The 6,609-nt window shown below is 43.5% G+C and overlaps 1 non-coding gene across 1 annotated transcript; it reads left to right on the top strand.

Moving 5' to 3' along the window:
* The first annotated feature begins 1,582 nt into the window (after window positions 1–1,582).
* Window positions 1,583–1,687, top strand: LOC148034721 (U6 spliceosomal RNA). Its single transcript, XR_015691248.1, has one exon. It is a non-coding gene; the product is annotated as a U6 spliceosomal RNA (small nuclear RNA).
* Window positions 1,688–6,609: the final 4,922 nt, after the last annotated feature.

The raw sequence follows: 6,609 nt of genomic DNA, 5'->3' as shown, positions 1-6,609 counted from the left end.
ACCCACTACTTTAGGTCTTGCCATAGGGTGGAATGCAACCTAAGAAGGTCTCCCAGGCTCAACGGCACAGGGGTGGTCAACAAAGTGGAAAGGAGGTCGTTGAGTGATTGCCTTTCTCCTATTCCAGATTGTCCTGGCCAATGGCCGTGACTGATTTGTTGGCTTGTAGTGTTGAGGCTTTGCCTAAGCGGTATTGCTTGTGGTGCAGTTGCATCTCTTGCTTTCGATCAAGGGGGTGAGATTGGCATGCTTATGCTGGAGAGATCTTCAATCTCATCCTCTAGGATGGGCTCCGTCTTAGGGGCTGAGGTTTTTGCCTTCCCATCAGTAACCTTCTTTCTCGTAGGTAGAGTGGTTGCAGTCTCAGTTTTCAGCGTGATCTTAGCTTCGAGTTTCTTCTTTCTCCGTCTACGGCTCTTCTTCCCGATCAAGGCTGCATCGAGGTTGCTCAGAGCTAGCAACGATATGTTCGCCTGCTTTGTCTATGCTCGGGTTATGACATGCAATGGGATAGGTATGGCCTCCCCATCGAGATTCTCGATGCCGAACAGCCCCAACGGGATAGATGGCACGTTGGCTGAACTTGAGGATGGTTTTCACTTGGGACAGTCAATGAAGAGGTGAGTGATTTTGCACTTTGGGCATCCTAGGTCTGCCTTATCTCTATTTGATTGCTCCCATTCAAGGCAACATGATGAGACATGCCTTGGATGACCGCAAGTCCAACATATGATTGGATCCTGCGTCTGCCCTCCTAGGCCTCTTCCTAACACCATCATCGGCACTGGCCAATAGTCCGTAAGGACTATGTTGCCCTCATCGACGTGCGAGACGTATGGGTATACGTAAGTCTCTTCCTCATTTGGATCCTCCACATAGGGGACTGGTGTGTCAGTTGTTGGTGGATGAGTCACATAGGGACCAGATGGTCTTGGTATACCTATAGGATTTATGTCCATTCTAGGAACAGACGGTTTAACATCATTAGGCACAGGAAGGGCCAATGAGGCCACCCTTTCGAATAATTGTTGGGGTCTACTCACTAGGTATGGCTGGCCATAAGGTTGTGAGTAAGGGAGTCTTCTTGGTAATCTATAGTGCTCAAAACGCCGTGACCAAATCTACCTCAATTAGCACAAGGTCGTGACCTAGGGTCTTGACACTCGGCTGACAAGTGGCTTCCGCCACAATACAAGCATTGTATATGTTGGCACGTTGGTTGTCTCAACATATCCTGTAGTTTGGCTATCTCCATTTTCACCTCAGTCAAGTCTTGGTTTGTCTCAGAGGCCTTCCCCTTGTCCTGGGCTGTTGGACCTAATCATTCGCTAGAGGCTGACTCTCTCTCCGAACTTTGTGAGTTGGTTTCTTCTGAATTTAAGCTCCTGGAGCTCCACTCTTTTAGCTGGTCATCCACTCGAATGGCCTCTTCAAACACCCTAGCTATCGAGTCTCGCTGCAATCATTGCAAGCTCGTTACTTGCCAAGGCTTATACAGCTCCTTGCTCCATATTCCACTGATAAATATGGTGGACACCACTCTCTTGGTAGGCCGTTTGCCCACGGGAATTCTCTTGAAGAGGCTCCTTACGTGGGTGGAGCCCCAAGAGGAACACCAAGGAAAAGGGATTAGCATGGCCCCTGCGCAAGGATGACACGCACAAATCGAGAAATGGTCCAAATTTTTATCCAGTACGTCCCATTAGTTAGTAGGGATTACTCTTCCCTACTTACTTTTGAGCCTCTCACGAAGGCGGGACTTGCTGCTTTTGTGGCCACTCCTTTTCCATTGCTTCCGGAGGATCCGTCGTTATGTGATGAGTTCCTGGCCTCTTACAGCAAGAAGACAGGCGTAGTCCAAGGAATGTCTATGACTTTGACATCTCGAGGCTTAGGGAAGGCTCTGTCTTTACCCTTCAAAGGAGAACCTTTTGTGACCACTCGTCAGCTCTTCTCTAATGAAGAGATTCTAAAGCTGTTGCAGAAGCATACAAGGGAAGTCCTTGATGTTAAGAAAGTGATAAACTCTTCAGGAGTTTCCTTTTCTATGATTACTGATCCCGTATGGAATACGATGTGTCAGTTCCTTCAGGACAGGTTTATGCCTGCCAAAACGCCATCCCACTATTTGTTCAAAGAGCTTTTCACAGCTTCCAAGATGGTGCTGAAAGGAGTTGCTATTGATTGGAGCACATACCTCCTCACTAAAATGGATCAGCATTTTGTTAAAGTCACCAGGGGTAATGTTACCAATGTCACATATGGATCATATTTGTCTGCCTTCTTGACCTATTCAAGTTTACAGAAGTCTGTGCCTCCACCTCCTCCATCAAATCCAGTACCTCCTCCTCCACCTTCAGAAGAGTCAGAACCCATTGACATTGAGGATGATGATTCTCCGCCTACCCTGGTTATACAGCGCAAACGTTTGAAGCGGGTAGCGGATAAAGCCCCTTCTATACTTCCCTCAGTGCCTATCCCTGCTACTTCTGGCAGTGAACTCCCTGGGTATCTCACTTGCAATAACCTGTTCCGAGCACATAGAGAAGGATCTTTGGAGATCTCAGTTCCTTCCCTGAACAGTCTCATTTCAGGAGATGCCATTCCTTTCCTCTGCAAGGATATTCAAAGTTCCATTGAGTTGTCAGTGACAACCTGTGTTCAACAGCTGTACGCATCTTTCTATGAAGAGCTCATGCAGTCCAAAGACCAGTTGCATAAGGCAACATCTGAGTTAGCTTCTGCTAAGGATACCCTAGCAGATTTATTTAAGCAAATGGAACAACAAACCCAACTGGTTGCCACTCAAAGCGATGAGATTTCTTCATTGAAGATCCAGTTACTAGAGGCTCAGTCACAGGTTACTAGCCTTTCAGCAGAGAAGGAGAGGATGTCCAGCGAAGCAAAAGAATTCCAAGCTATCTTAGATGACAAGCTTTCAGCTTTACAGATGGCTAATGACACAGTGGCCAACCAAGCCTCCCAAATCCAGCAGTTGCAAGATCAGCTGGCGAAGTCCCGCTCTGTTCCTCCAAGCCCTCCTGTTCCATTAATTCCTTCTCTTTCACAGCAGGACTTGGCTGCCCTACAGAGACAGGCTACTTTGTGCCCTCTATTCCAAGATAAAGTGGAAAGATTGCAGTCCAGAATGGACTTGTTATGGTCTACCTTTGAACAGTTTCAGGAATATGTCTTACCAGACCATTCTTTCTTTGTCCACTACCACTTACAGAAGTTGGTTTTCTATGTGAAGCTTTCCACGATGGATTTGCCTTTTCCAGAGGATGGCTGGAGTGGGGCTTGGTCTGCTGAGTTGTTGACAGAGGTAGTCAGAATGGTCTTTGAAGATTCTGTCACGCCAGATACCATGTTGATGTCATACATGTATCTCCGAGGAGATTTGTTAATTCCAGATGAGGTAGATATGGCCTGGTATGTGGGGGATGTGGTCTTACAGGCTGTTTTATATGTCAATCATTTGGAGTTGCGCATAGCTGATATGTTCCAGAGTTATTCCTCCAAAGTGGCTGATTGTCAAGATAGTTCGTGGCATCCCATGATTGATTCGATGGTCCTAAATCAAAGACAAAACACAGCTCCTACCTTTGCCCAGAGTACTAACCAACTCAGGATGGATCTCTTAACCTATCTTTCCAAACATAATCCGTTTGATGCTACCTTCTTTGATGCCTATCATAGACGATCTCTCTTAGGACCTTCTGTTCCTACTTTCCTCTATTACCAACAAATGGCTCACCGCTATGCTATATATCTTTCCCTTTGTCAATCTAATTCCGCAATTATTTTACCACTTCTTTTCCAACCTTCATCTTTCCCTCAAATTCCTATTTTCACTTACTGTTCCTTTATTGAGGATAGGGTATTTTCCCCTTCTCCACCCTGTCTTTCTCCCTCCATTAATGTACCCTCCACATTTCCTATTTATCAGTTAACACCCTTCCTTAGTGATTCCTTACAAATTTCTGCCACTCCTTCTTTAACCTTTTCTTCCTTTTATGATTTTTCCTATCCTTCCCTTCATCCACTTTCCCTTATTCCACTACCCTCTCCTAACACTTCCATATCTCATCCACCTCAGTTGGTTAGTGACTGTGACGGGTTTGATAATCAGATTTCCAGAAGAAGGGGATGGAGTTCAGATGATTGCCTTACAGGACCGCAGATTAATTGGCCAGTAATTCCAGGAGAATGGACAGCTTCTAGTCAAGCTTATCAAAACTATGTTCATTTTGCCCAACAATATTCATAGTCTGCAGATCCCTTAGTGAGATTAACTACTCACTTTGCTTGGTACCTGGCGTATATGCATAGGCACTCTCATACTGATTCAAAGCCTATTCCAAAGTTGTGCATGAATGTCAATGTTAGCATTGATTCCCAACAGCTGGAGATACTATATTTTCATGCCCTCTGTTTGCCTAGCAGATACCTGGTCCTGTTGGAAAGGATGTGCTGTCTCCAATTTTTCCAAAATCCTCCTAAAAACTTTGTAGATGAATCCTTATCTATGGATCGATTCCGACAACATCAATCTTTTAAGAGGGATCATCTTCATTGATACCTTTCCAATGTATAATGGAAGTTTTTAATGAAAAACTCTCTTTTTGAAGGAGTCATTCAGATGGTTCTGTTGTGTATTAGTGTTTGTGTTGTGAGTTCATTTATGTCAAACGAACGTGGTGGTTTCCTATTGGATTTCGTGTACGAGCTATGTTTTGGAGATTTGTGGTGATGGGGTCGTGGTTGGAGAATTGAAGAAGATGCTGATGAAGAAGAAGCAAATTCTTATATCCTTTACAAATTTGTTGTGATTTTTAGTTTGATAAGAAGTGTTAATGTGTAAAGAGTTTTCCTTTCTTTATATTTTTTATATCAGAAACAGGTTATAAGTTGGGGTCGTGGTGGATGGATTTTTGAAGTTCAAAGTTGAGCTTTTCCCTGAACTTGTATTCCCTTTTTCCTAGGTCGCGAGGACGCTTCCTTATTAAGTGTGGGGATATGTTGAGTGTTGAAATGACTTGTTTTTTGGATGATTTTTGTTGTTTTTGAGAGCTGAATGGTTGATTTTATGGGATGATTGATTGATTTGGAAGTGGTTTGAGAGTGTTTTAGATGATATTGATTGTGTTTTGGAAGTTCGTGATGTTTGTTGATGGTTTTGTGATGTTCTGATAGGTTCTGATGGGTTCTGTAAACCTTCTGTTTTGTTCTGTTTTGGTCTATTTTGTTCTGATTGTCTTCTGTAAGGAGGGATGGAGTATTGATTGATGAAGATTGAGATATTGTGAAAGCTTATTGAATGGTTTGTGAGAGTTTGGAATGATTTGAGAATGAGTTATGTGGTTTTGATGACCTTCTGTAACCTTCTGTAGGTCTTCTGTAGAGCTTCTGCTTCTGTTCTGTCTCTGTTCTGTTCTGTACTGTAGCTGTTCTGGTACTGTTCTGTATGCTTCTGTAAGTGTTCTGTGGAATGTATGTGTGACTTTGGAAAAGTTTCTAGCCTTGGAAAGAGGTGAATACAAGTGCAAAAGAGCTGAAGGAGATGGAAGAAGTAGCTGTTGAAAACTCAAGTGAAGACTAGAGTGAAGTGACAGTAGTGAGCTATGAAAGGACACTGTAGTGGCTCTGGTGACCCTTCATATCAGACATACCTCTTGGGAGGGAACCGGGGCGCGTGGAGACTCGTAAAATCGAAAAAGGGCGCGTTCACGCGCAAAACGGGCGCGAGAAAAACGTAAAAATAAAGAAAAATTAATAACTCCCAATCCGGACGTCAAAACGACATAGCGTAAAAACAAAAAGTGGGCAGGACGACAGAGGGAAAACAAGAAAAATATATGAAGGAGGTTCCGGGAGGGGTAAAGGCGGTCACGTACAAAAAACACAAAAAACGAACCAAAAAACGCAATTAAAAATTAATAGCGAAAAATCCGTGCATCGGAATGAGGTGCAAAAAAAAGAAAAACTGTGCAGAAAGATGTGCCCGACAATCCTATCACATCAAAACATAATTCTGACAGAGATAAGATGTGTTCACATGGGAAAAACCCAAAAAACAAACCCGAAAATGGAATCGGAAATTAATATCGGACGAACCGTTCACCGGAAAGACATGCAGTAAGAAGGAAAAATGTCCGCAGGAAGGAGTGGCACAGGGTGATCACGTTAAACCACAGTTCCGGTGGAAGTAAGAGGGGTTCACATGTGAAAAACTCCAAAAATACTCCCGAAAACTCATTTAAAAATTAATAAGTAAAAATCCGGAAGTCGAAAAAGGGTGGAGGAAAAAGGAAAAAGGTAGGGGAAGGCACAGGGGACACGGCTGTCAAATCAAATTGGAATTCCGATGCAAATAGGGCAGGTTCACATGGAAAAATAGCAAAAATACACACGAAAAAGTCGTGAAAACCCGGAAAATTAATAACGGACAAACCGTGTATCGGAATGATGCGGAATAAAAAGGAAAAATGTCAGGGGAAAAGTGCTAGTCAGGGGTATGACATCAGAGCATGATTCGGAAGCAAGAAAAGCGCGTTCACATGGAAAACCGGCTAAATTGCGCAAAATACTTCAAAAATTAATAACTCA

The sequence above is a fragment of the Lygodium microphyllum genome, chromosome 6, assembly GCF_053477565.2.
Source record: "Lygodium microphyllum isolate KBCC chromosome 6, Lygodium_microphyllum_v1.1.10, whole genome shotgun sequence".
Lineage (NCBI taxonomy): Eukaryota > Viridiplantae > Streptophyta > Polypodiopsida > Schizaeales > Lygodiaceae > Lygodium > Lygodium microphyllum.
The sequence above is the reverse complement of the archived record's forward strand: the minus strand, read 5'-3'. Positions and strand labels throughout refer to the sequence as shown.